This window comes from Tachypleus tridentatus, chromosome 6 (genome assembly GCF_004210375.1).
Source record: "Tachypleus tridentatus isolate NWPU-2018 chromosome 6, ASM421037v1, whole genome shotgun sequence".
NCBI classification, from domain to species: Eukaryota; Metazoa; Arthropoda; class Merostomata; order Xiphosura; family Limulidae; genus Tachypleus; species Tachypleus tridentatus.
The window spans coordinates 4,625,446-4,653,081 of record NC_134830.1 but is presented as its reverse complement, the minus strand read 5'-3'; the positions used below and the strand labels follow the sequence as shown (position 1 = coordinate 4,653,081).

General features: G+C 37.2%; 1 protein-coding gene across 1 annotated transcript in view; it reads right to left on the bottom strand.

The window, feature by feature from the left end:
- LOC143254606 (uncharacterized) overlaps positions 1 to 27,636 on the bottom strand; it is a gene marked incomplete at its 5' end in the record, with an annotated part of 75,305 nt that overhangs the window by 26,798 nt on the left and 20,871 nt on the right. The window contains 1 exon segment of the mRNA XM_076509753.1: positions 3,113 to 3,265.

Sequence of the window (27,636 nt, the reverse complement as noted above, 5' to 3'; positions counted from 1 at the left end):
GAAAAATTACTACACTTCTTCATTTATACAAGTCTGTGTTCAATATGTGTGAAATACATATTTTGGTTTAAAACTATTCGTAGATGTAATAATGTATTAAAACACAATAACTTAGTTCTTCATAACAGTAGGAACATTATAAGTACTTTAGAAGACCTAACTGGACAAGTGTTGTAAACAATGTTAAACACTTTTGTAACTCATAACCAGAAATAAAACACAAACTCTGTATGATCCTTATGGGAAATTTCAAACAGTTTCAAACTGTTTTACTATGACTCCTAGTATGATATTTCATCACACCTATGCTTCATCAACCACATCACACCCCCATCAAACATTTAGATACAACTTCCTATTTCAAGGTACAGTAAATTAGACCACTGATGTGAAATAATTATAACGTCATATTATTATCAAACAAACTGCAGGACAGAAGAAAGAACGATGCATATACAATCATATTATTCAACACATCTTCATATATTATTTTGAAAACTTGTTTACTACTCCTGTAAACAAAGTATGTTTGAAACAAAATCGCTTCACACGGACGGAAGCAGCAAACATTCAATTTTGTATATTAGTACAACTGAAAAACTATACGTTTATCAATATTCGACAGATGGCGCCACTACAACGTGACTTTGGAACAGTAAGGTTTCTTTTATAACAAGTATGGTTTTAATACAAAAAGTTATTTTCCTTTCAAAATTATTTATTTTATAAAATATATGCCAATCAACAATTTCTTACGACACGTCGTATGACAGTGAAGTACCAATTTGTAAATATCATCCTAACGTTCCCGAGTACAAACTTTATGTTGTGGTTCAAAAAAAATAATAAGTACCTTTGGGCTTTGGTTTGAAATACATAATACGAAAGACGTCATCGAACGGATTTCATTATTCACATGATTCTATAAAAACTGATCGAGAGTTACACATATAACCTCCACAATGAAAATTGCTACCATACTCTCAAACTGATTATATGAACACAGTATACTAGGATTGCCAGCATGATTATTTAAATTATAAACGCTGAAGTCAAAACGTTTGTTTGTTTGGGAATTTCGCACAAAGCTACTCGAGGGCTATCTGTGCTAGCCGTCCCTAATTTAGCAGTGTAAGACTAGAGGGAAGGCAGCTAGTCATCACCATACACCGCCAACTCTTGGGCTACTCTTTTACCAACGAATAGTGGGATTGACCGTCACATTATACACCTCCACGGCTGGGAGGGCGAGCATGTTTAGCGCGACGCGGGTGCGAACCCGCGACCCTCGAATTACGAATCGAACGCCTTACGCGCTAGGCCATGCCGGGCCTGAAGTCAAAACGAAAGATTGTTGATTGTAGTGATATTCGTAGGAAAACACATACTGGAAATTCACACATTTTAAACAGCAAATTGTGTCCTGTCCACTGATAATTGACCATCGATGATTATGTATATTAAGTACTCTTCAGACAATTACTTACAAACTGTTTACATACAATTAACCAACAACACAAACTCGTCTTCCCTATTGAACACCCAATAACACAGTAAGTTTTAGCCCCTTCTAATAACCAATAATATGAATTTTCGAACATCCAAAGAATCAAAAATGACAATTTATATCATCCTTCCAATACCCAAGAATATAAATCTAAGATGTCACAAGTGAAAGCAAAGAAACATGTCACCATAGTAAATTTACTTATCCAGTATCTTCTGTCAAATAATAGGGTTTAATCTATTAGGGGCGAGTCTATGGGAGAAAAAATTAGTACCACGCAACAGCTAGTGTTTTTGTTGTTTCAACAAAGAAAGGACACGACTAAATGTAGTATAATTCTAATTATACGAAGTTGACTTGACTTCCAACAGTATCAACTGTATAGTTTCCGATAACTAAAATTTATACTTTACTAAAACTATGAGGGCGTTTGTGACTCCACTTAAAGGGCGAAACACGAAAAAAATAAGCGATGTAATAATACACACAAAACAGAAACACCTACTCTATTTATCGTTTAACTTGTACTATTAGACTGCCATCTTGTGGCAGAATTTCACTTCAGACTGTTATTTTTCTGTCCTGCAATTCGACCAAGTTGAAAAACTTTGCAACTTAAAACCCAAGTAACTCTCAAGAAATTTACTGTCTTTATCACTACAGACAAGTTTACATGCTTTTAATTAAGATGTGTATTTCCTCTATATATATTCAAAACTTTCAAACTAATAACACTGACCAGGCTTCCTTATCACATTAACAAAAGAATTGATTATACCAATGTAAATTCGTAAGATAAACTTGACCTCACTGAAATAAAAATCAGTTACATTTTGTGACCGTAAAGCAAAGGTCAAGGCGGGTTCGAAAGCTAAGATAACAAGCAGAGGTCACAAAGGTCAACATAGGTTGAAGGTGACTTCCACCGAGATTTCCTTCACCTGTGCGACTCTTTCAACACTTAAATTTGACTTATTTTACACCGATCACACCAGTGAGGTCCATATACGTTATGTTTTACTCTGTTTATAACACAATGTCAACATGTTTGTTTGTTGGTTGCTAAGTAAAAGATACACAATGAGCTATTTTGGGGGGGGGGGGATAAATATTAATTTTTCACGAGATCCCAATAATAATTATGGTACTTTACATTTTTCACGTGACACGTAAACTGTTGTAGATCGTGTACCCAATACATTCACGAGCTCAAATTATTATATAAATAATTTATTAAAATGCTTTTAAAAATCAATGAGGTAATATGAATCCAACTGCTAATTTCTGTGGTTAAAATATCTTAAACTTGTTTGTTTGACATAACGATAAATAATTTTAATCACTATGTTTCTTTACTAATATAGAGACAGTCCCTGAAGCAGTCAGAGAGATAATACTATTCACATTAATAAATTACTCAAAAACAATAAACACTAAAAACATTAAACGTTTTATGTGGTATTTATTGCTTTACAATATCAGCTCCTAGTTTGTTTGTTTGTTTTCGTAACAATCCCAACAGAATTAATTAGAAATTTATTCTCTGGAACTAAAAGCAACGTAAATTAAAATAACAAAATCCAGGATATTCATGGATATTTATACCTTTTTCTTGGGAACAATGACCACGGTAAGTCCTAATGCTATCTTCTCAGTCGTGGCAACATGTGTGGCACGAGCTGCAACTTCATAACAGAACGTTGCTGGGAAGTTGCTTAGCAACATATAAATAAATTCTGTAGACAGTCAGTGACATCACTTAAAATAGTTGAAAATGAGATATTTTCAAAGAAGCTAAAACGCAGCTTAGGGTTAAAGAATGTGCAGCAGTTTTAAAAAATACAAAATTTATGTATTTACCAAGTTATTTATTTCATTATATTATAAGAGACCTTTTTACAGTCGCTTTTTTAAAAGTACACGTATAGTCATGCGATTAATGTAGTAAACCTTTCTATGATATTAATGCTAAGTGCTAGGCCTATTAGAAAAGTCTTTCAGAACATAATAATACAACTTTTCTGTTGATAGCGGGAAATAACACTATTACTATTACTTATAAAACAACTCTCCTTTATTTTACAATACGTTAAACTTTAGCAAAATTGATGAATGCAAAATATATGCACGGAATATACTACATGAATCCAAGCTGGGTGATTTGTGAAGGTTACATACAAACCAGAGACGCGCGCTTTGTAAACTACCACGTCTAATGAACTAGAACAATCAGTCAGTCGTTCCAGCGATGGAAAAAAATGACATAATGTTGGTAGCAGGAGCGACACAGCCCAAACAATCTAATTTTGCACATGCCAAGAGAGAGAGTGTGTGAAAATAAAAGTCCAATGTGCGTGCCTGGACAGATTGCTTTCTTAGTCTATAACATGTCGCGTGAGTTGTGGTACACATCATAGCAATTTAGCAGGTTCTCTTAAAGTATTCGACATTGTCTGACTATCAATATACATAACCTTTCACTTTTTGTTATTCTGCATAATCTAATGACACTTCCTGAGTGTCATAGTAACCACACATCATTTAATGACTTATACTGGATTATGTCCAATTACAGGTGAACTAACCTTGTTTTAACTTATGGTAGACTATGTCGTGAACTAGCCATGTTTTAACTTATGGTAAATTATGTCGTGAACTAGCCATGTTTTAACTTATGGTAAATTATGTCGTGAACTAGCCATGTTTTAACTTATGGTAGACTATGTCGTGAACTAACCATGTTTTAACTTATGGTAGACTATGTCGTGAACTAACCATGTTTTAACTTATGGTAGACTATGTCGTGAACTAGCCATGTTTTAACTTATGGTAGACTATGTCGTGAACTAACCATGTTTTAACTTATGGTAGACTATGTCGTGAACTAACCATGTTTTAACTTATGGTAGACTATGTCGTGAACTAACCATGTTTTAACTTATGGTAGACTATGTCGTGAACTAGCCAAATTTTAACTTATGGTAGACTATGTCATGAACTAACCTTGTTTTAACTGAAAATGGAGTTAATCCTGTTATACGTCATAATGTAATAGGTTTATCTACAATTAGACATTCCTAACATTAGCTGAAGGTCAGACTTTTGAGACGTAAAACTTACTGTAACCAAGAGCAACATAACAACAAGGTACGACCATAGTTATGTTATTGTTAAACCACTGATGGTACGACCATAGTTATGTTATTGTTAAACCACAGATGGTACGACCATAGTTATGTTATTGTTAAACCACTGATGGTATGATCAAATTAACGTTATTGTTTCATTCTATATTTATCTATTTAACACTAGGTGAGGATCTTAAGAAAGTGATGAGTGTATGTAAACAGAAGTGTATGTTAGTTTAATACCAGTGTATGTAAACAGAAGTGTATGTTAGTTTAATACCGTGTGTGTAAACAGAAGTGTATGTTAGTTTAATACCAGTGTATGTAAACAGAAGTGTATGTTAGTTTAATACCAGTGTATGTAAACAGAAGTGTATGTTAGTTTAATACCAGTGTATGTAAACAGAAGTGTATGTTAGTTTAATACCAGTGTATGGCTCAGTAACACACCCCTCCTACGATGTGACAACATAACACCACCCCTACAACATGATAATGAAGTACACCACACCTGTAACGGTTACATTTCAAAGAACTCTATGAAGTCACGTATAATATGATGATATATTATATCACTGTTGCAGTAAATATAAGGATCCTCCTACTCTTTGGGGTGAGGCCAAACTTTACCAAAAACGTTTCATTTCTTCCAAATTCACTCCTATACTTTTATATGAATATTTAAAATATACTGATGAACAGAAATGTCAACTGTATATTCTCCAGTTCTTAAACTAACGTTTAATTTTAATACGGTAACCACTCGTACTTAAACGAACTGTAGAATGTCTCACAGGAACCCATGTAGGGCGAGCCTTACTGGTTAAAAAGTCGTACCTTCGTTTCAGTGCAAGCCAACGATGATATAATAATTCAGGTAACAGCTAGACTTTCTATACCCTACTAACATCACTTACAAAATCCTAACAATTCAGTATACCAAAAATACTTACCTTTTATCCCGTTATCGACGTCCCTAATGTCAGGATAAATACGTACATATTACAGATTCCCACTGAAATGTGGCAGGAGTTGCGTACAGTACGGCTGGAACATTTACATATCACCATGACTCACTGTATGATGCTACAGTACGGCTGGGACATTTACATATCACCATTACTCACTGTATGATGCTACAGTACGGCTGGGACATTTACATATCACCATTACTCACTGCATGATGCTACAGTACGGCTGGGACATTTACATATCACCATTACTCACTGCATGATGCTACAGTACGGCTGGGACATTTACATATCACCATTACTCACTGCATGATGCTACAGTACGGCTGGGACATTTACATATCACCATTACTCACTGCATGATGCTACAGTACGGCTGGGACATTTACATATCACCATTACTCACTGCATGATGCTACAGTACGGCTGGGACATTTACATATCACCATTACTCACTGCATGATGCTACAGTACGGCTGGGACATTTATATATCACCATTACTCACTGCATGATGCTTCAGTACGGCTGGGACATTTATATATCACCATTACTCACTGCATGATGCTAATGTAAATATACTGTTCTTGTATATCTTTTACTGCGGATTCCAATAAAGCAGAGATAGAACAGAAAGAATCCAATGTGAAGAAAACGAAAGGTCACGTGCAGCTTATGAACGTGTAATATGCGTTACAATATTGAACACCAACCACAACGTCACTGTAACATTCACAAGTAACATTTGAAAAGTACAGTGAATACAATATTATAATTTTGATTGAACCATCCTTGTAATACTAAATCCTGTCGAAGCGTAGTGTTTTAAATTGATGAAAAAAAACATTAATTGATGAGATCCAGCTGACCTAGTAAGGTCTTTCTTCTACCTTAATGTTATCTGTTACTGTCTGTATTGTCACGTGTCTACCTTCCTACCTTAATGTTATCTGTTACTATCTGTATTGTCACGTGTCTACCTTCCTACCTTAATGTTATCTGTTACTGTCTGTATTGTCACGTGTCTACCTTCCTACCTTAATGTTATACGTTACTGTCTGTATTGTCACGTGTCTACCTTCCTACCTTAATGTTATCTGTTACTGTCTGTATTGTCACGTGTCTACCTTCCTACCTTAATGTTATCTGTTACTGTCTGTATTGTCACGTGTCTACCTTCCTACCATAATGTTATCTGTTACTGTCTGTATTGTCACGTGTCTACCTTCCTACCTTAATGTTATCTGTTACTGTCTGTATTGTCACGTGTCTACCTTCCTACCTTAATGTTATCTGTTACTGTCTGTATTGTCACGTGTCTACCTTCCTACCTTAATGTTATCTGTTACTGTCTGTATTGTCACGTGTCTACCTTCCTACCTTAATGTTATACGTTACCGTCTGTATTGTCACGTGTCTACCTTCCTACCTTAATGTTATCTGTTACTGTCTGTATTGTCACGTGTCTACCTTCCTACCATAATGTTATCTGTTACTGTCTGTATTGTCACGTGTCTACCTTCCTACCATAATGTTATCTGTTACTGTCTGTATTGTCACGTGCAGTAAACTCATAATTTTCAAGCCACTCATGACACATACAGAGGTTATGTTCGCCTTTCTTCTACTGTTTCTATTCCGTATTAATTTTTTTTGCTGGGTAGTACTTTGTGGAAGATGTTGAGCTGCATTTTATAACACCTTGCATATTTCCGTCGTCAACCTAATATCTCATAAACTGCTATTATTTTAGTACATTGGCAAATCAGGTATCAAAACATTGTATCTCGTTTCAAACTGATTTAGTATTAAAATGTAACGTCAGGGTATACATTTTCTTCCTTACACATTGAAGCTACACCACAGGTCCATCATTTCATGTGTACCACAAACTATATAAACTGTTCACAAGATATCAGTATAAACTATTTTAAACTGTTCTGTCTCTTATTATTTAGTAGTTTATATACTGTGCTTTGGATACACACAAGTCAGATTCGTTATATTAAAACGATTTTGGAGTTTCGCAAGTCGTTACAGTCCATGTCGCCAAGTCCAGTTGTGAACTACATATTGTCGGTAGCCTCGCAGCGTAGTTTCCATGGTAAAAGGTTGCGTCGTGAGGATGTCACATTCAAAGTTTCCCACTACGAAGATCTTCCATAATCCACCTAGAGTGTGAGGTCATGACTTCTCAACATCCGTTTCGCTAGTCGGATCCTACAGAAATCCATAGATTCAGACAGAAACGCATGAATATCAGTTTTTTCCCCCAGCTCCTTGAGGTAAACGACGGTTTAAACGGATATATCCTAGAAGCAACTTGCCTACACGTGACTGAATCGCCTTTTTGGATTATGTTCTTTACCATTTCCTGACGCAAGTGGACAGCTTTTGTCACTGACCTTCGTGTTTATGGATTGTCACGTGTTACACGTCACTCCACGTTTCTTTCTGTATATTCCCATATGAGAAATATTAAGTCCCTTATCTAAACACATCTTAATGATTTGAGTGTATGAATATTTTGCCAAATATGAAACGATACCAACAATGTAGTTTCGATACATGTCATTCCGCCGTAACTTCACATTAGCTGTGATTACCACGTGACTTGCGTACTCAAAAGCTTTTGAGTACTTTTAATTTAACGTACTTACCTTTCTACATCTTTATGATACATATATCATTAGTTCACGTGTACTTTTAAGGCGTATGTTCTTGTCGCGTCAAGAACTCTACACATCCATTATAAAAAAAAAAACAACACTTGGAAGTACAAAAACGTATCCTAACTCGTGATTAGCATCATGAAATATAAAATATGCGGAAATATTTCACTTCGTAAGCTTTAAATCTATAAACCAACTACTAAAAAGACAGAACATAATTTCCCTATGTTTTTTGTCCAGAGGTACAAAGTGGCTATAAATAGATGTTCAATCCTGCAAAAATGTTGTTTTTCTGTTGAATCAAAACCTTCTTATGGACGTTTCTAAATATTGCTGACGATATAACGTGAACATAGCACGTGCTACACTGCACAAGCTGGCTCGCTTCGATCTCCAATGTTTTCAACTATCGTTCTTCAAGAAGCAGTTTGTACATATGACGTTGCCATGGCAACACAAAAGACAAAGTAAGGATGCACATTAAAGTGAGACACGACTGTGTGTATAAATTTTTAAGTAAGTGTAAACTGGTACGTTTAGCATCTGTTAACCTTTATTTGCAAGGATGAAAGAACCAAATACTTTCTGGTAAAACATCAACGTATATAAACACACATATATTCCTATAAAAGTGCTTACTGGCCTTCTTTGCAGCTTCGTAGTACAACCATTACATATTGGCATTTCTGTTTCTATGGAAACGTGCACGAGAATCAGTCTTGGGTAACAGTTGCCAACCTTATACCCACGCAAAAACAGCTTTGTGGCATTGTAATTGAAATTACATTAACTTAGGGCGAATATTTATGTTGATAATTTGCCAGTAACAGTCATATAATAACACAGAGAAAACAAACAAAAAATTATTTGAACCTAAACGGCTTTCTCTGGCGTTGCGCAGTTGCGTTACGTCTTCCACGCCATCATATCCATCAGATAATGGTCAGTGTTTAGTTAAATAGCCACAGTTTTGTTGTCATTGTTTCAGAAGAAAAAAGCTAAAATATTGAATGACACGTCCTTCCTTTGTGTGCAAAAGAAGGCTTGTTTAATTTTCCGTTACTAAACGTACTGTCTCTCAGTCCTCAGTACGTCCACTACCATTATATATATCCACTAATAATAATAAATCCAACTTGAAAGGGAAGTTAATTGGAAGGTAGTGTTGTAATGTAATTCGAAGGGTTTTATTATCACACTGTTTTATTCATTATTTTATATGGCGGGAAACTTTAATGTTACACAGCATACACCCAATTAAAATATTCCTAAGCCTAGTTAGTCATGGAAAATAATTTTCTTTCATTATTAACCATTAGAACTTAAAGACAATATGCTGGTATTTTTACTCCTTTAGTTTTAGTGCCATTTGAGAAAGTGTTAATACAATTATAAAACAGAAGCCAGCATGCGTATAAATAAAATATACATTATGTATTTCTAATGTTATTTCTTAGTTGACACATACGAGATATCCATTGTATTATTTACTGTTCTTCCTACCGTAATAAAACCAAACAATCTACATTAAGGTTCATAAACAGGTATTGACATAAAGAAAAAACCAATTAAATAAATGAAAAAACACTACAGACAAGCTCTAAATGTACTGAACACTACAGACAAGCTCTAAAATGTACTGAACACTACAGACAAGCTCTAAAATGTACTGAACACTACAGACAAGCTCTAAAATGTACTGAACACTACAGACAAGCTCTAAAATGTACTGAACATTAAAGACAAGCTCTAAATGTACTGAACACTACAGACAAGCTCTAAAATGTACTGAACACTACAGACAAGCTCTAAAATGTACTGAACACTACAGACAAGCTCTAAAATGTACTGAACATTAAAGACAAGCTCTAAATGTACTGAACACTACAGACAAGCTCTAAAATGTACTGAAGATTACAGACAAGCTCTAAATTGTACTGAACACTACAGACAAGCTCTAAAATGTACTGAACACTACAGACAAGCTCTAAAATGAACTGAAGATTACAGACAAGCTCTAAAATGTACTGAAGATTACAGACAAGCTCTAAAATGTACTGAAGATTACAGACAAGCTCTAAAATGTACTGAACACTACAGACAAGCTCTAAAATGTACTGAACACTACAGACAAGCTCTAAAATGTACTGAACACTACAGACAAGCTCTAAAATGTACTGAACACTACAGACAAGCTCTAAAATGTACTGAACACTACAGACAAGCTCTAAAATGTACTGAACACTACAGACAAGCTCTAAAATGTACTGAACACTACAGACAAGCTTTAAAATGTACTGAACACTACAGACAAGCTCTAAAATGTACTGAACACTACAGACAAGCTCTAAAATGTACTGAACACTACAGACAAGCTCTAAAATGTACTGAAAATTACAGACAAGCTCTAAAATGTACTGAACATTACAGACAAGCTCTAAATGTACTGAACACTACAGACAAGCTCTAAATGTACTGAACACTACAGACAACTACACAATAAAACTACTTTAATATCCGGCTACAGTAATCTCACATAGACCAAACCAATAACACTCTCTGTGAGGATTTTGTATGTTTTTGAATTTTGCGTAAAGCTACTCAAGGGCTATCTGCATTAGTCGTCCCTAATTTAGCAGTATGAGACTAGAGGGAAGGCAGCTAGTCATTAGCACCTACTGCCAACTCTTTGGTTACTCTTTTACCAACGAATAGTGGGATTGACCGTCACATTATAATGCCCCCCACGGCTGAAAGGACGAAAATGTTTGGTGCGACGGGGATTCGAACCCGCGATCCTCAGATTACGAGTCAAACGCCTTAACCCAGGATTTTGTGAATTGGAAGAGTGCTAAATCAGATTTCGAACGCATTATTTCACGTGCACATTACGAATATTTTGGTTGTATGCAGTAAACTACCCTTTCAAAGTGAAAAGGAAACCATCTATTGTGTACAGAATATCAAATCTTGTCGAAAAGAAAAAAATAGAAACAAAAAAACAAATCAAACTGAAAATACAAGTAGTAAAAGGATATGAAATTAACCATTTGAAAAGTTTTAACCTAACTATTTATTCGCTGACTGATGTGTTTTGTTTTTCAGTTACAGAATTTTTTAAATAAATAATTATCATTCATAAAATGCATTAATAAAGACAAATTAATATCGAAACTGCTCACTTAAGGTTTAAGACGGTGGCAACCGATAAAATAATTGGGTCTATTTTGTGTAGAAATTTTCGAATCGAAATAAACGCACGATAGATTATATCGAGTCTGCGATTTTATTACAACTAACCCTGTAGAAAACATTAAAAGTCGTGTAAAAAACAAACTCGTTCCATTATCTCTCTTTAAACTCTCGTCCACGCGAAGTTGAGGGCCAAATTACTGACGTCATATACAGATATCTATAGCAACGTCTTGTGCGGGTATCTACGTCACTGTCTTTTTCAAAGATCTTTAACAAAAACGTATCGTCAGTATCGGTATGTAACAATAGCGGTGTCATCTGTAAATATACTTATAACGATGCGAATGTATCATTGGATGGACAACAATACATCAATCAAATAACAGCTGTTTTACAAATTCAGTAAAACAGTCCTCGGGTCCACATTTTCTTTTTGTTTGTTTTACAGAATAAAACTTTTATTATTCATTTCGTAAACCAAACCGAATGCCCGATTCTAAGAAAACATCGTCTAACAGTGAAGGATATAAGCTGAAGAACTGTCTGTAAAAGTAATTTACGTCATAAAATGTGTGTATGGTATGTTTTTCACGCACATTAACGGCATAGTTTTTTCATTAACTCAGTAATTGGGTGTTTACCAATACCACAAATCACAAAGGCTGTGTTTTTTTATTATCAGCAATAGAACGTAGATATGTCTTTTTTATTATTATTTAAACAGCTTGTGCATATAACTCATTACAGTTTCATGAACTTAATATTACCTTATTTAGCCAATGCCTTTAGATAAAAACTTAAAACTATTGTGACCAACCAGGTGGTAACAGTATGACAGAACTGCAGGAACACGTCTACATTGACTTTAGAATACAAGAAACATAAGAACAGATAACAAACTTTATACGTACACGAACTGATAAGTTATAACAAGAGAGATAACAAGTACTGACAAACAACAGTGACGGGAAAACGTTGTTAATCAAGTACTGACAAACAATAGTTGTGGGAAAACGTTGTTAATCAAGTGATGACAAACAACAGTGACGGGAAAACGTTGTTAATCAAGTGATGACAAACAACAGTTGTGGGAAAACGTTGTTAATCAAGTGATGACAAACAACAGTTGTGGGAGAACGTTGTTAATCAAGTGATGACAAACAACAGTGACGGGAAAACGTTGTTAATCAAGTGATGACAAACAACAGTTGTGGGAAAACGTTGTTAATCAAGTAATGACAAACAACAGTTGTAGGAAAACGTTGTTAATCAAGTGATGACAAACAACAGTTGTGGGAAAACGTTGTTAATCAAGTAATGACAAACAACAGTTGTAGGAAAACGTTGTTAATCAAGTACTGACAAACAACAGTGACGGGAAAACGTTGTTAATCAAGTAATGACAAAACAGTTGTAGGAAAACGTTGTTAATCAAGTACTGACAAACAACAGTGACGGGAAAACGTTGTTAATCAAGTACTGACAAACAACAGTGACGGGAAAACGTTGTTAATCAAGTACTGACAAACAACAGTGACGGGAAAACGTTGTTAATCAAGTAATGACAAACAACAGTGACGGGAAAACGTTGTTAATCAAGTAATGACAAACAACAGTGACGGGAAAACGTTGTTAATCAAGTAATGACAAACAACAGTGACGGGAAAACGTTGTTAATCAAGTAATGACAAACAACAGTGACGGGAAAACGTTGTTAATCAAGTAATGACAAACAACAGTGACGGGAAAACGTTGTTAATCAAGTAATGACAAACAACAGTGACGGGAAAACGTTGTTAATCAAGTGATGACAAACAACAGTGACGGGAAAATCAAGTAATGACAAACAACAGTTGTGGGAAAACGTTGTTAATCAAGTAATGACAAACAACAGTGGTGGGGAAACGTTTCTTGTAAATCCACGGTCTATACACTTGGAAGGCAAACGTTTCTACAGCTATTGTGAGGAAAGGTTTCTCTTAAATTACGAACCAAACCTGCTAACAAAATATTCAGAAATCTAAAAAGTTGCGACTGAAACCAACGAAGAATGATTAATAATATGACGTCACGAATTAGATGAAATGTGGGGAAACGTTTCTCAAAACCGATGTTTAAAAAATAGAAAAGAAATGGAGAATGTATACATCCAGTATTTACATGGGCAGCTCCGCTGACAGCTGCTGTAAGTGTGCACTACATACCTACTTCAGATAAAGATATAGCTTTATAGGAAATATAGAGACATACCAGACATTTTTAGCGTTAAATAACTGAAATACATACATACAGTAAGTACTCACAGATATAGGGACGTACCCTAAAAAAATATGTTCGTTTTCTTCCCATCACCAAACAACTACCGTATTTTACGCCTTGTACGACGTGAACCTTTGTGAACCTGACGATGACCGAAGAAGGTCGAAACGTTGTTCGCTCTTCCATGTAAAATATTTCCTCAACCCAAACGAGGTTAGCTTATGGTCTACTTAAAACTGCCTCTCACACAGATCGTAATATCATTACTTATTAATTACAAGTATTTTAAATAGCATAAAACATTTAACTGATACTCTCGATATGCTGTGAATAATACGATGTATTTGACTGTGTTTACTCTGTAGGTTGAATAAAGTCAAGGTTGTGTCAAAATGTTGGCTGGTGAATCAAAATATTTATTTCTTAAAATTGCCTTTCCAAAATACGGGGTGTGTCTTCTACGATGTAGAGTCTTACGAGGCGTAAAATACGGAGCGTGTCTTCTACGATGTAGAGTCTTACAAGGCGTAAAATACGGAGCGTGTCTTCTACGATGTAGTGTCTTACAAGGCGTAAAATACGGGGTGTGTCTTCTACGATGTAGAGTCTTACAAGGCGTAAAATACGGAGCGTGTCTTCTACGATGTAGTGTCTTACAAGGCGTAAAATACGGGGTGTGTCTTCTACGATGTAGTGTCTTACAAGGCGTAAAATACGGAGCGTGTCTTCTACGATGTAGTGTCTTACAGGCGTAAAATACGGAGCGTGTCTTCTACGATGTAGTGTCTTACAAGGCGTAAAATACGGGGCGTGTCTCTACGATGTAGTGTCTTACAAGGCGTAAAATACGGATGTGTCTCTACGATGTAGAGTCCACAAGGCGTAAAATACGGAGCGTGTCTCTACGATGTAGTGTCTTACAAGGCGTAAAATACGGGTGTGTCTCTCACGATGTAGAGTCTTACAAGGCGTAAAATACGGAGCGTGTCTCTACGATGTAGTGTCTTACAGCGTGGCGTAAAATACGGGTGTGTCTTCTACGATGTAGTGTCTTACAAGGCGTAAAATACGGAGCGTGTCTTCTACGATGTAGTGTCTTACAGGCGTAAAATACGGAGCGTGTCTTCTACGATGTAGTGTCTTACAAGGCGTAAAATACGGGGCGTGTCTTCTACAATGTAGTGTCTTACAAGGCGTAAAATACGGGATGTGTCTTCTACGATGTAGAGTCTTACAAGGCGTAAAATACGGAGCGTGTCTCTACGATGTAGTGTCTTACAAGGCGTAAAATACGGGTGTGTCTCTACGATGTAGAGTCTTACAAGGCGTAAAATACGGAGCGTGTCTCTACGATGTAGTGTCTTACAAGGCGTAAAATACGGGGTGTGTCTTCTACGATGTAGTGTCTTACAAGGCGTAAAATACGGAGCGTGTCTTCTACGATGTAGTGTCTTACAAGGCGTAAAATACGGGGCGTGTCTTCTACGATGTAGTGTCTTACAAGGCGTAAAATACGTGGCGTGTCTTCTACGATGTAGTGTCTTACAAGGCGTAAAATACGGAGCGTGTCTTCTACGATGTAGTGTCTTACAAGGCGTAAAATACGGAGTGTGTCTTCTTCGATGTCGTGTCTTACAAGGCGTAAAATACGGGGCGTGTCTTCTACGATGTAGTGTATTACAAGGCGTAAAATACGGGGCGTGTCTTCTACGATGTAGTGTCTTACAAGGCGTAAAACACGGCTCCAATAACTTTACCAGGTGAGCCCTGTTTTCACGCGGCACAATCATTTCTAATTTTATATTTGAAACAGTTCAGAACTTTAAGATTCTAGTATAGCAGATTCTCATTGGAATTACTAACTAGAGATAAAACATACAACTAGCAGTACACGCCGACATAAACGTTTGGTGAGGATAATCGAGCCATATAATGCGACTGAATGTTGCATTGCATTTCAAAGTTTGGCAATGCGCTCACAGTTGTATCTGCGAGGAACGTTTAATGCCCTCTTGTCTCGAACCACGGACCATTCGATTCGCAATCCGTCTAGCTAACTACTATACCAGACTCTGCCCATAACTTGAGCTTTTAAAAAATAACAGTAATAATTAACCCAGTTATAAGACAAGTAGTAAATAGGATAAAATGATATAGTACAAAGGGAACGAAGGGTAAATACATGAATATAATGTTAAATTATGACAAGTTGCTTTTGAAATGTAAAGGTACTAGGGTTCGCCATTAATAAGTTCAAAGCATTAAACTATTCGGTGAACAATGATAACTACAAGGGCCACGATTGTACTATACCTGCTCACAACGTGCTTCCATCGCACTCGCTTCTGCGCACACGTCATAGGAACGCGGGAGTTTAGCACGCCGCGTGCTCTAACGCGATCGCACAGCACAAACTGTTACCATAACGCGTCCAGTAGCTAATTTGTGTTTACTGAGCATCGCTTTTGAGATAAAAGCTTCTCAGCGTCAATATCAGCGATGTACAAAAGACGTTAATGTGACAATTCACTTCTGTCCACATGGCTGTCGTGAGAACAAAAAATATATTGTACATTTCTTTGCACGCTATTCGAATAGTATAATTATTTACCTCTAGTTAAGTTATTGTACTGTGGAGCTATTTCTACTCTTCCATAGGTATAAATTATAAGGCTAAACAAAATAATTTGATTTGAAGTAATAACACGGTTACAGGTACTTAAAGCCGGAATCTTTTATTTTTTTAAATTTTCCTCCTTTAAACTAATGTCGATGTTAAGATGTCGATCTTAACATCCCATTCCAAGTGCTAGAATCACAATAATTGTTTTTTACGACGTATTTGAATTTTAGCGAGTTGGATCGTTTGGTACATTTATTAGGTTCAGTAGTCTTTGCAACTTTACAGATGAATAAAAATATATGAATTACACAGCTATGTTTCCTAAAAAAAAAAGCAGATGGCGCTACAATATGTCACACAATACCATTTTATCATTACCAGTAAACCAAAATTCCTCTATATTTTTGTACACAACAAACAGAAATACTACAAGTGCACGTGTTTTAAAATAAAACTTTCGTTTGAAACTATCTAAATGTCACGGGTACTGTACATTTGTACATGGTCTCCATATCTGTTGGAGTTTTTTGTTTAGTTTACTCTCGTACAAAGCTACTCTAGGGATAACTTGTCAACACCACCCACCACCAACTCTTAGACTGACCAAGACATCATGACGCCCCCACAACTGTTAGGCACTAGGGCATTCCAGTTCGTAACTGCATGGGAGAACAGACACTCATTAATGGAGATAAATCTAAAAGTACGCATACAAGCCTCGATTACATTACTGTCACGAGCCGTTTGATTGAAATTTAGATATTAAAACAACCTTCGATGTGTTATTATTAATGAACTTTAAAAAACACACTAGAAGAAACGGGAGGTGGAAGTGTTGTAGGTGGTATTACATTCAACTACTGGTGTTTCTTTGGTATATTACCAATGCACGTGTTCAGAGATTGGTTAGGTCTAGCAAGTCAGTACGTCATTTAACGGTCTCACCGGTCAAAATAAGTAACACAATTACAGTACGTTTATTGAAATTTGCACCTGTTTTGATTCTTGTATCTAAATTAGTTAATAATGTGAAGTTTGTTTATTTTGTTAATATTACAAAAGTTCTTAATAAGTTACTCAAAATGTTATTCTCCGTTTCGCCTTCAAGCCATACTGTTTACACATTCAGTTATCCCAACAAAGTTCTGACAGCACTCAGTTCCCATAGCAACAACGTAGTCATAGCAACGAAGGACGCTCTAAAGCAGTTCTATCACCACTCACTTCTTATAACAACATTGTAGTCATAGAAGCGAAGGACGCTCTAAAGCAGTTTTATCACCACTCACTTCTTATAACAACATTGTAGTCATAGAAACGAAGGACGCTCTAAAGCAGTTCTATCACCACTCACTTCTTATAACAACACTGTAGTCATAGAAACGAAGGACGCTCTAAAGCAGTTCTATCACCACTCACTTCTTATAACAACATTGTAGTCATAGAAACGAAGGACGCTCTAAGGCAGTTCTATCACCACTCGCTTCTTACAACAACATTGTAGTCATAGAAACGAATGACGCTCTAAGGCAGTTCTGTCACCACTCGCTTCTTACAACAACATTGTAGTCATAGAAACGAAGGACGCTCTAAAGCAGTTCCATCACCACTAGCTTCTTATAACAGCATTGTAGTCATAGAAACGAATGACGCTCTAAGGCAGTTCTATCACCACTCGCTTCTTACAACAACATTGTAGTCATAGAGACGAAGGACGCTCTAAAGCAGTTCCATCACCACTAGCTTCTTATAACAGCATTGTAGTCATAGAAACGAAGGACGCTCTAAGGCAGTTCTATCACCACTCACTTCTTATAGCAACATTGTAGTCACAGAAACAAATGACGCTCTAAAGTAGTTCTATCACCACTCACTTCTTATAACAACATTGTAGTCATAGAAACGAAGGACGCTCTAAAGCAGTTCCATCACCACTAGCTTCTTATAACAGCATTGTAGTCATAGAAACAAAGGACGCTCTAAAGCAGTTCTATCACCACTCACTTCTTATAACAACATTGTAGTCATAGAAACGAAGGACGCTCTAAAGTAGTTCTATCACCACTCACTTCTTATAACAACATTGTAGTCATAGAAACGAAGGACGCTCTAAAGCAGTTCTATCACCACTCACTTCTTATAACAACATTGTAGTCATAGAAGCGAAGGACGCTCTAAAGCAGTTTTATCACCACTCACTTCTTATAACAACATTGTAGTCATAGAAACGAAGGACGCTCTAAAGCAGTTCTATCACCACTCACTTCTTATAACAACACTGTAGTCATAGAAACGAAGGACGCTCTAAAGCAGTTCTATCACCACTCGCTTCTTATAACAACATTGTAGTCATAGAAACGAAGGACGCTCTAAGGCAGTTCTATCACCACTCGCTTCTTACAACAACATTGTAGTCATAGAAACGAATGACGCTCTAAGGCAGTTCTGTCACCACTCGCTTCTTACAACAACATTGTAGTCATAGAAACGAAGGACGCTCTAAAGCAGTTCCATCACCACTAGCTTCTTATAACAGCATTGTAGTCATAGAAACGAATGACGCTCTAAGGCAGTTCTATCACCACTCGCTTCTTACAACAACATTGTAGTCATAGAGACGAAGGACGCTCTAAAGCAGTTCCATCACCACTAGCTTCTTATAACAGCATTGTAGTCATAGAAACGAAGGACGCTCTAAGGCAGTTCTATCACCACTCACTTCTTATAGCAACATTGTAGTCACAGAAACGAATGACGCTCTAAGGCAGTTCTATCACCACTCGCTTCTTACAACAACATTGTAGTCATAGAAACGAAGGACGCTCTAAAGCAGTTCTATCATCACTCGCTTCTTATAGCAACATTGTAGTCATAGAAACGAAGGACGCTCTAAAGCAGTTCCATCACCACTAGCTTCTTATAACAGCATTGTAGTCATAGAAACGAAGGACGCTCTAAGGCAGTTCTATCACCACTCACTTCTTATAGCAACATTGTAGTCACAGAAACGAATGACGCTCTAAGGCAGTTCTATCACCACTCGCTTCTTACAACAACATTGTAGTCATAGAAACGAAGGACGCTCTAAAGCAGTTCCATCACCACTAGCTTCTTATAACAGCATTGTAGTCATAGAAACGAAGGACGCTCTAAAGCAGTTCTATCACCACTCACTTCTTACAGCAACATTGTAGTCATAGAAACGAAGGACACTGTAAGGCATTTCTGACATTACTTTGAAGTAATTAGCCAGGCCGTGCATTTAGTTTCACCTATCATCAACTTTCACACCCAAGTGTAGCCACCAGTTTTGATTTCGTTCCTTTAACTTTCACACCCAAGTGTAGCCACCAGTTTTGATTTCGCTCCTTTAACTTTCACACCCAAGTGTAGCCACCAGTTTTGATTTCGCTCCTTTAACTTTCACACCCAAGTGTAGCCACCAGTTTAGATTTCGCTCCTATAACTTTCACACCCAAGTGTATCCACCAGTTTTGATTTCGTTCCTTTAACTTTCACACCCAAGTGTATCCACCAGTTTTGATTTCGTTCCTTTAACTTTCACACCCAAGTGTAGCCACCAGTTTTGATTTTGTTCCTTTAACTTTCACACCCAAGTGTAGCCACCAGTTTTGATTTCGTTCCTTTAACTTTCACACCCAAGTGTAGCCACCAGTTTTGATTTTGTTCGTCTAACTTTCACACCCAATCCTTTTTTATAGTCGCACCTTTTTTCACGCCTAAGGTGTTTCTGATTATATATATATATATATATTTGTATTTAAACACATACATACACACACACACACATGTATGTGAATATTTATACCTTGTGAATAGGCTTCACATTAACACTAAGCATGTGACCTCATGAAGAAGTCCACTGTACAGTCTAACGTATTCAATCATCCAACAAGAATATGAAGTTTTGAAACATAGTTGATACGGGGAAGAAACTTGAACATTGCCCTCCCCCTCCCCTTCTCACAAAACCCATAAATAATAGAACATAGATTTTACGATTGTGGTTGTAAACACTGAATACCATCTAAAAAACACCATCTTAACTCATTTTTGAACCTAAACACCTCGTACTTATGAACCTAAACACCTCGTACTTATGAACCTAAACACCTCGTACTTATCCACCGATATGTTTTACGATTTTTAATATTTAATTAGGAATTTACATCGCACAATAGAGAATATACGAACTGTTATGTAAACCATGGTTTTACCAATAAATACAGTCGTGAACTAAACTCAATGTTTTATTAGTAAAATTGCACAACTTTTCGTTTGACGTCATGTGGTCCTCCAAAAGCTGTCAATCTGTTAACCTGAAGATGACCTAAAAAGGTCGAAACGTTGTTCTCTGCGTGTTAATACCCATACCAGTCGTCCTGAGATACATAACACTAAATAGTTTTGCCAGGGCGTCGGACAGTGTGAATTCCACACTCCTAGCCTAACAGTACCTGTCTGTTGGATTTTTTTGCAAAGCCATGTCCACCCTTGTCGCACCCAGTGGAAGACAAGACCAGTGGTTTTTAACCTAAAGGGCTACGAAGGGAAGTTCGAACAATCACTGGAGACCTCTTCGAGACCCATGGGTTAAGTACTAGTGGGCTGGACAGAAAGCAGTTTGTCAAATTCCCCAGTCGCCAGATGGTTAAGGCGCTCGACTCGTAACCTGAAGGTCGCGGGTTCGAATCCCCGTCGCACCAAACATGCTCGCCCTTTCAGCCGTAGGAATATTACAATGTTACAGTCAATCCCACTATTCGTTGGTAAAAAGAGTGGCCAAAGAGTTGACGATGGGTGGTGATAACTAGCTGCCTTCCCTCTAGCCTTACACTGCTAAATTAGTGACGGTTAGCGCAGATAGCCCTCGTGTAGCTTTGCGCGAAATTAAAAAAAACAACAACAAAAGCAAACATAATGAGATTTGGTCACGACTCATATAACCTCACATTCGGATGTGCGGAAACCACGGAATTACAGACCAGCATGCTGACAGTTTGACTAAACCTGAACCATCAACACACAACACATCGTACAAGCATGTTTGACTAAACCTGAACCATCAACACACAACACATCGTACCAGCATGCTAACAGTTTGACTAAACCTGAACCATCAACACACAACACATCGTACCAGCACGCTAACAGTTTGACTAAACCTGAACCATCAACACACAACACATCGTACCAGCATGTTTGACTAAACCTGAACCATCAACACACAACACATCGTACCAGCATGTTTGACTAAACCTGAACCATCAACAGGCAACACATCGTACCAGCACGCTAACAGTTTGACTAAACCTGAACCATCAACACACAACACATCGTACCAGCATGTTTGACTAAACCTGAACCATCAACAGGCAACACATCGTACCAGCATGTTTGACTAAACCTGAACCATCAACAGGCAACACATCGTACCAGCATGTTTGACTAAACCTGAACCATCAACAGGCAACACATCGTACCAGCACGCTAACAGTTTGACTAAACCTGAACCATCAACACACAACACATTGTACAAGCATGTTTGACTAAACCTGAACCATCAACACACAACACATCGTACCAGCATGTTTGACTAAACCTGAACCATCAACACACAACACATCGTACCAGCACGCTAACAGTTTGACTAAACCTGAACCATCAACACACAACACATCGTACCAGCATGTTTGACTAAACCTGAACCATCAACACACAACACATCGTACCAGCATGTTTGACTAAACCTGAACCATCAACACACAACACATCGTACAAGCATGTTTGACTAAACCTGAACCATCAACACACAACACATCGTACCAGCATGTTTGACTAAACCTGAACCATCAACACACAACACATCGTACAAGCATGTTTGACTAAACAACTTCTCACGAGTCCCCTCCTCCTCTCAGTATGTACGATGTGCGTGTTGGTAAAACTTGGTTCTTTTTTTCTCTTTCACCAAAAATGATTATAACAGTAACGTGTGTTTTCTTATTGGAAAGCCACATCCGGCTATCTGCTCGAATCCCTGATTTTAGCGTTGTAAATCCGTAGTACAACGTACCGCTGTACTAGCGGGTGCACAACAGTAACATTCACTGTTTGTCAAAAACTTGTGCTTGTTTATTAAAGCAAAACATGAGCTACCTGTCCACCAAGGGCAATCGAACCCCGAATTTTAACACTGTAAGTCTATATAATATAAATTCAACTGGTTATTATGCGCAATAAGGTCCATGTTAAATAAGATACCAGAGAACAAACTTCTTGAATCATTCGATTAGTTTAAGATCAAGCAAAGGAAAAACAAAACAAAACATTTTTTCAGGATTATAACTTTTCGCAAAGTATCACGAGGCAAAAATAAGAAATTCAGAGGGCGCTTAAGTCGTTTAAGGAGATTCACATTCACCTCTGTGATTGGCTTGATATAATTTTATTGATAATGTATGATACTGTTGAATTAAACAAGGAGCGAATTTCGTGTAACAGTGGCGAATAGCCCTTAATGAACGTAAATACAAAGTCTAACAGCACCAGTAAAAGGTCGAAAACACGTTCAAAGTAACCGTCGAAATTCGCAGCCACTGAATAAAGTTTTAGCCCACCTGTGAAAAAGACACCTTGGAAAAGTGCCAAATTAGCACGTCACGAACTTAAACGACTAGCCATAACTGCGAGTCGTTATCACAATTCGTTTAACGACGACTTTAGAATTGTGGCAAGTCGTTTCTGCAAATATCTGCACCATTTTTACGCAAACATCGTTGTCCGACTGTCGCAACTTCTAACACAAAAAGAGACATTCTTGTTACATATAAAAATTACCAACTGTGTCTTTTCTCAGGGTTCAGAATCATATTACTATGATAAAATCAAGAGGACTGTTAAACAGTTTCAATTGATGAAACACCTGATAACTGGGACAAGGTCCTGGCCACGTGCTTTATGATTCAACATTTTGTTTACTGAAATACTGATATATAATGCTGTAAGGGATAATTTATATTGCCATAGTTACAGTGAAACTAGGCCAAACATAAGAACTGACGACATAAATAGCGTTTTGTGAAACCAACACAAATTCAGCGACCATATATCAAATGGTAATTACAAACAACTATACGAAAGAAACACGAACAGCGCATACACTGATGTCACTACAACACTGAAATAGTAAGAGATAAAAACCGCCAAATGTTGATCATGTTTTACTTTATTTTCAATATTATAGTTTAATAGGTAAAGAATTAAAGTGATAAAAGTTACATATTAGAAAATCTAGTTTACCTTTATGTTACAAACAGGTAGTTTCGGATACTTATCCACAGTCATATAAAAAGCTCTCTTGCTCAAGTCGTCTGTTATTCCGAGCCCACAGATAAAACAGTAGAACCCACCGACAACTATGTAGCTACTTGAATGGGAATTGACTGTCACACTCATAACATGCCGACGATCTTGAAGAGCGAATTGTTTATTTTTGAGAGGATCATAAGAGACTTTCTCTACGAGAAACAATGTTTAATATCTATATTTACGGTTCACTACAAGTTGCTCTTAACAGTAAACCTAAAAAAAAATTCTTATAAAACAACGACTACCCTAAGATTGTTTACAAAAACGCTAGTTGTTTGTAAGTTATGTGTTTACACACGGTTTTTTTTTATGAACTTTCTTCGTATTTTAATATCGTTTTATCACGTATACACCAAACAACAGCTTGAAAATGTTGTACATGCAGTTTAGGTCCTGTAACGTTGTTTTGTAGGCCTAACTTGATTACACGGAGGGTAAATTCGGGCCTCGATCAAATGTTGGCATACACGCGCGCACTTTACCCCATACGGCACTGAGGAAATGAAACTCACCTGGAAAGTGAATGCCGGTGCACCCACACACCAACTGACTTACACACTCCAGAAAAATATTTTCCTGTTTTACAGCTTGGACTCGCAGGCTTAACTGATATGATTTCCCGCTGACTATAGTTACTTGTCACGATTTTCTCCCGGTACAAGCATTTGCTGCAGTCAACACACTCACACACGAGAGCATGGATAAAAGATGCGTCACGTCTCCATGGGAACCGAGGCGCTGCTGTGGTAACCAAACAATGGAGGAGACACCATTATATTCCACCTCGGATACATCAGCAACATGGAAGTCCACAAGTGTCGAATCAACGCTAACTAGTTTTGAATAATAACGTAAGACACGGTGACACATCGTTCGTTTGATAGACACACGCTGTTACCCTCGCGTTATCTTTATCTGATTCGTTTGTAAAACTGCTTAGAATTCAGCGAATAACGGGATATTGAACTATTCTCATACGAGTAGGCTTCACAAAATAAATCTGGAACCCACCAAGGTACAAGGGCGACTTCTTTACCAGCAGCGAAACGTCAGTGAGCAGATACAGCTAACAGTTACCAACAATATGAAAACCTACTTAACGGGATATTGAACTATTCTCATACGAGTAGGCTTCACAAAATAAATCTGGAACCCACCAAGGTACAAGGGCGACTTCTTTACCAGCAGCGAAACGTCAGTGAGCAGATACAGCTAACAGTTACCAACAATATGAAAACCTACTTAACGGGATATTGAACTATTCTCATACGAGTAGGCTTCACAAAATAAATCTGGAACCCACCAAGGTACAAGGGCGACTTCTTTACCAGCAGCGAAACGTCAGTGAGCAGATACAGCTAACAGTTACCAACAATATGAAACCTACTTAACGGGATATTGAACTATTCTCATACGAGTAGGCTTCACAAAATAAATCTGGAACCCACCAAGGTACAAGGGCGACTTCTTTACCAGCAGCGAAACGTCAGTGAGCAGATACAGCTAACAGTTACCAACAATATGAAAACCTACTTAACGGGATATTGAACTATTCTCATACGAGTAGGCTTCACAAAATAAATCTGGAACCCACCAAGGTACAAGGGCGACTTCTTTACCAGCAGCGAAACGTCAGTGAGCAGATACAGCTAACAGTTACCAACAATATGAAAACCTACTTAACGGGATATTGAACTATTCTCATACGAGTAGGCTTCACAAAATAAATCTGGAACCCACCAAGGTACAAGGGCGACTTCTTTACCAGCAGCGAAACGTCAGTGAGCAGATACAGTTACCAACAATATGAAAACCTACTTAAGTGAAAGCCAGGACTAATGGGTCACACCTGTTTCGGACTGGTGACAGTCTCGCGTTAAGAGTTAAATTTCGAATCTCAAAGACAGATGTTATTTCTAAGAGATTCTACACCCCCTTGACCAATAGATGGTCAGTCCAAAAAACTGTATCGGCATTGTTTCTGTACTCTCTGACCATTTGTTTGTTTTTAATTTCGCGCAGATACACGAGGGCTATCTACATTAGCCGTCACTAATTTACCACTTTTAAGATAATCGACCGCCAACTCTTTAACCAACGAATAGTGGGATTGTCTGGCACGTTATAACGCCCCATGGCAGGTTTGGTGTGAAAGGAATCCCAACTCACGACCCTCAGACTACAAGTCAAGCGCTCTAACCACCTGACCACGCCTGGTCTGACGAACAGTTGTTATCAGCCAGAAAACAACAAAAACACACGTGATGACGTTGTTTCCAAGTTACTGTACTCCGTGATGTTTTATCACAGCTTGTTTACAGATAAGATTCAACAGCATCCTTGTATGGAAGTCAGTCGTGTTTTGTAAATGGTACTTTGTAATTAAAATTTATTTATTGTTTGCTTCTCCTGTTATCTGTAACCAAAATATTCTCACAAAACCTAAAACACGCCGATAACAAATCTAAAGACACGACAACATGTTACAAACACTTCTAACATTGACTGCTCAGTGCCTAAACATTGTATCCACTCATCTTCGGTGATTCCATATTCAATACCTAAGCGTTTGTTTAATAAACTATCTATAACTTCGACATTCAATCCATGACTTACAAGTGTACTGAAATTTCGTTTTATGTCTCGCCACCGTTCCAAGGCACTGGATTTAGATAAAAACATTGTCACCAGTTCACTAATTACAAAGTCGCTGCTTAACGAAAAACAGAAACAACACCTGACACAGATTCAATTGTTAAAAGTTACAAGTAACCCTTATCGTGAAACGTTTCATTACTTTTAAAAACTGCAGAATGTAAACAGTAAAATAAACATCTGTTTAATTTTACGTTGTCATAATACGTTTTGTACAAAATGAACGTGTATATATGAATGTATGTACGTATGTTTATGTTTGTTTTGAAATTCACGCAAAGTGACACGAGGGCTAGCTGCGTAAGCCGTCCATAATTTTGCAGTGTAAGACCAGAGGGAAGGCAGCTAGTCATCACCACCAACCGCCAACTCTTGGGCTACTCTTTTACCAACAAATAGTGGGATTGACCATAATGTATTAACGTGTGGTATACAAGTAACCGATTTAAATGGGTGACAACAAGGGTTAAAGAGAAATTAAAAGGTTAATAGTGCGGCGAGTAACAAAGGTTAAATGGATAGAGTTCAGACGTTAGATTTATTTATACCGCTTTGAGTATTGGTGTAAAGTATTTTCTTTATTTTCATGTAAAGATGACATGGTGTTAAAGCTAAGTCAACCTTTGAACTGTATATACTTAACTGTCGTTCTCAAGTATATCTCCAATTTATGCATTTTCAATATAATCGACAAAATACTTATGTAGATATTTCGGTTGATTATACTAGCTTTATAAACATCAGTGGAAAACTTACACAAGTTTATACGGTCCGATAATAATGCAACCAATTTTGGTACGGATTTCGTATAGTGGCTCCATCTGGTAGGCATTAAGTGAAGCAATCATTACAACGGTTATCTTAAACCATCGAAAACAGTTTAAAGGCTCATTATGAAGCATTATGTTTTGCACCTATGGAAAAACTAAGCCTATGTGGAACTGTCCCTAATTTTTGTACTGACCAAAAAAAAAGGCAATTGGTCAGTATCGCCTTACGTAAGGTAACACACCATTCATTCCGAAGCAGCTTCTTTAGAGTTTGGGGCAAGCTCTCAACAGGGGTGAGAAATGATGTTTTGGGAACTGAAAGATTAAGGTGTAGCCAATTTTGAAATAATTCAAGATTAAGCGTTATAAATATACTTTTCATTACTACAATTAACAAGTAATTATTATAACTCATATAGCATTTTAATGTGTGTTTTTATATTGTGAATTTTGTTATTTAACTTCC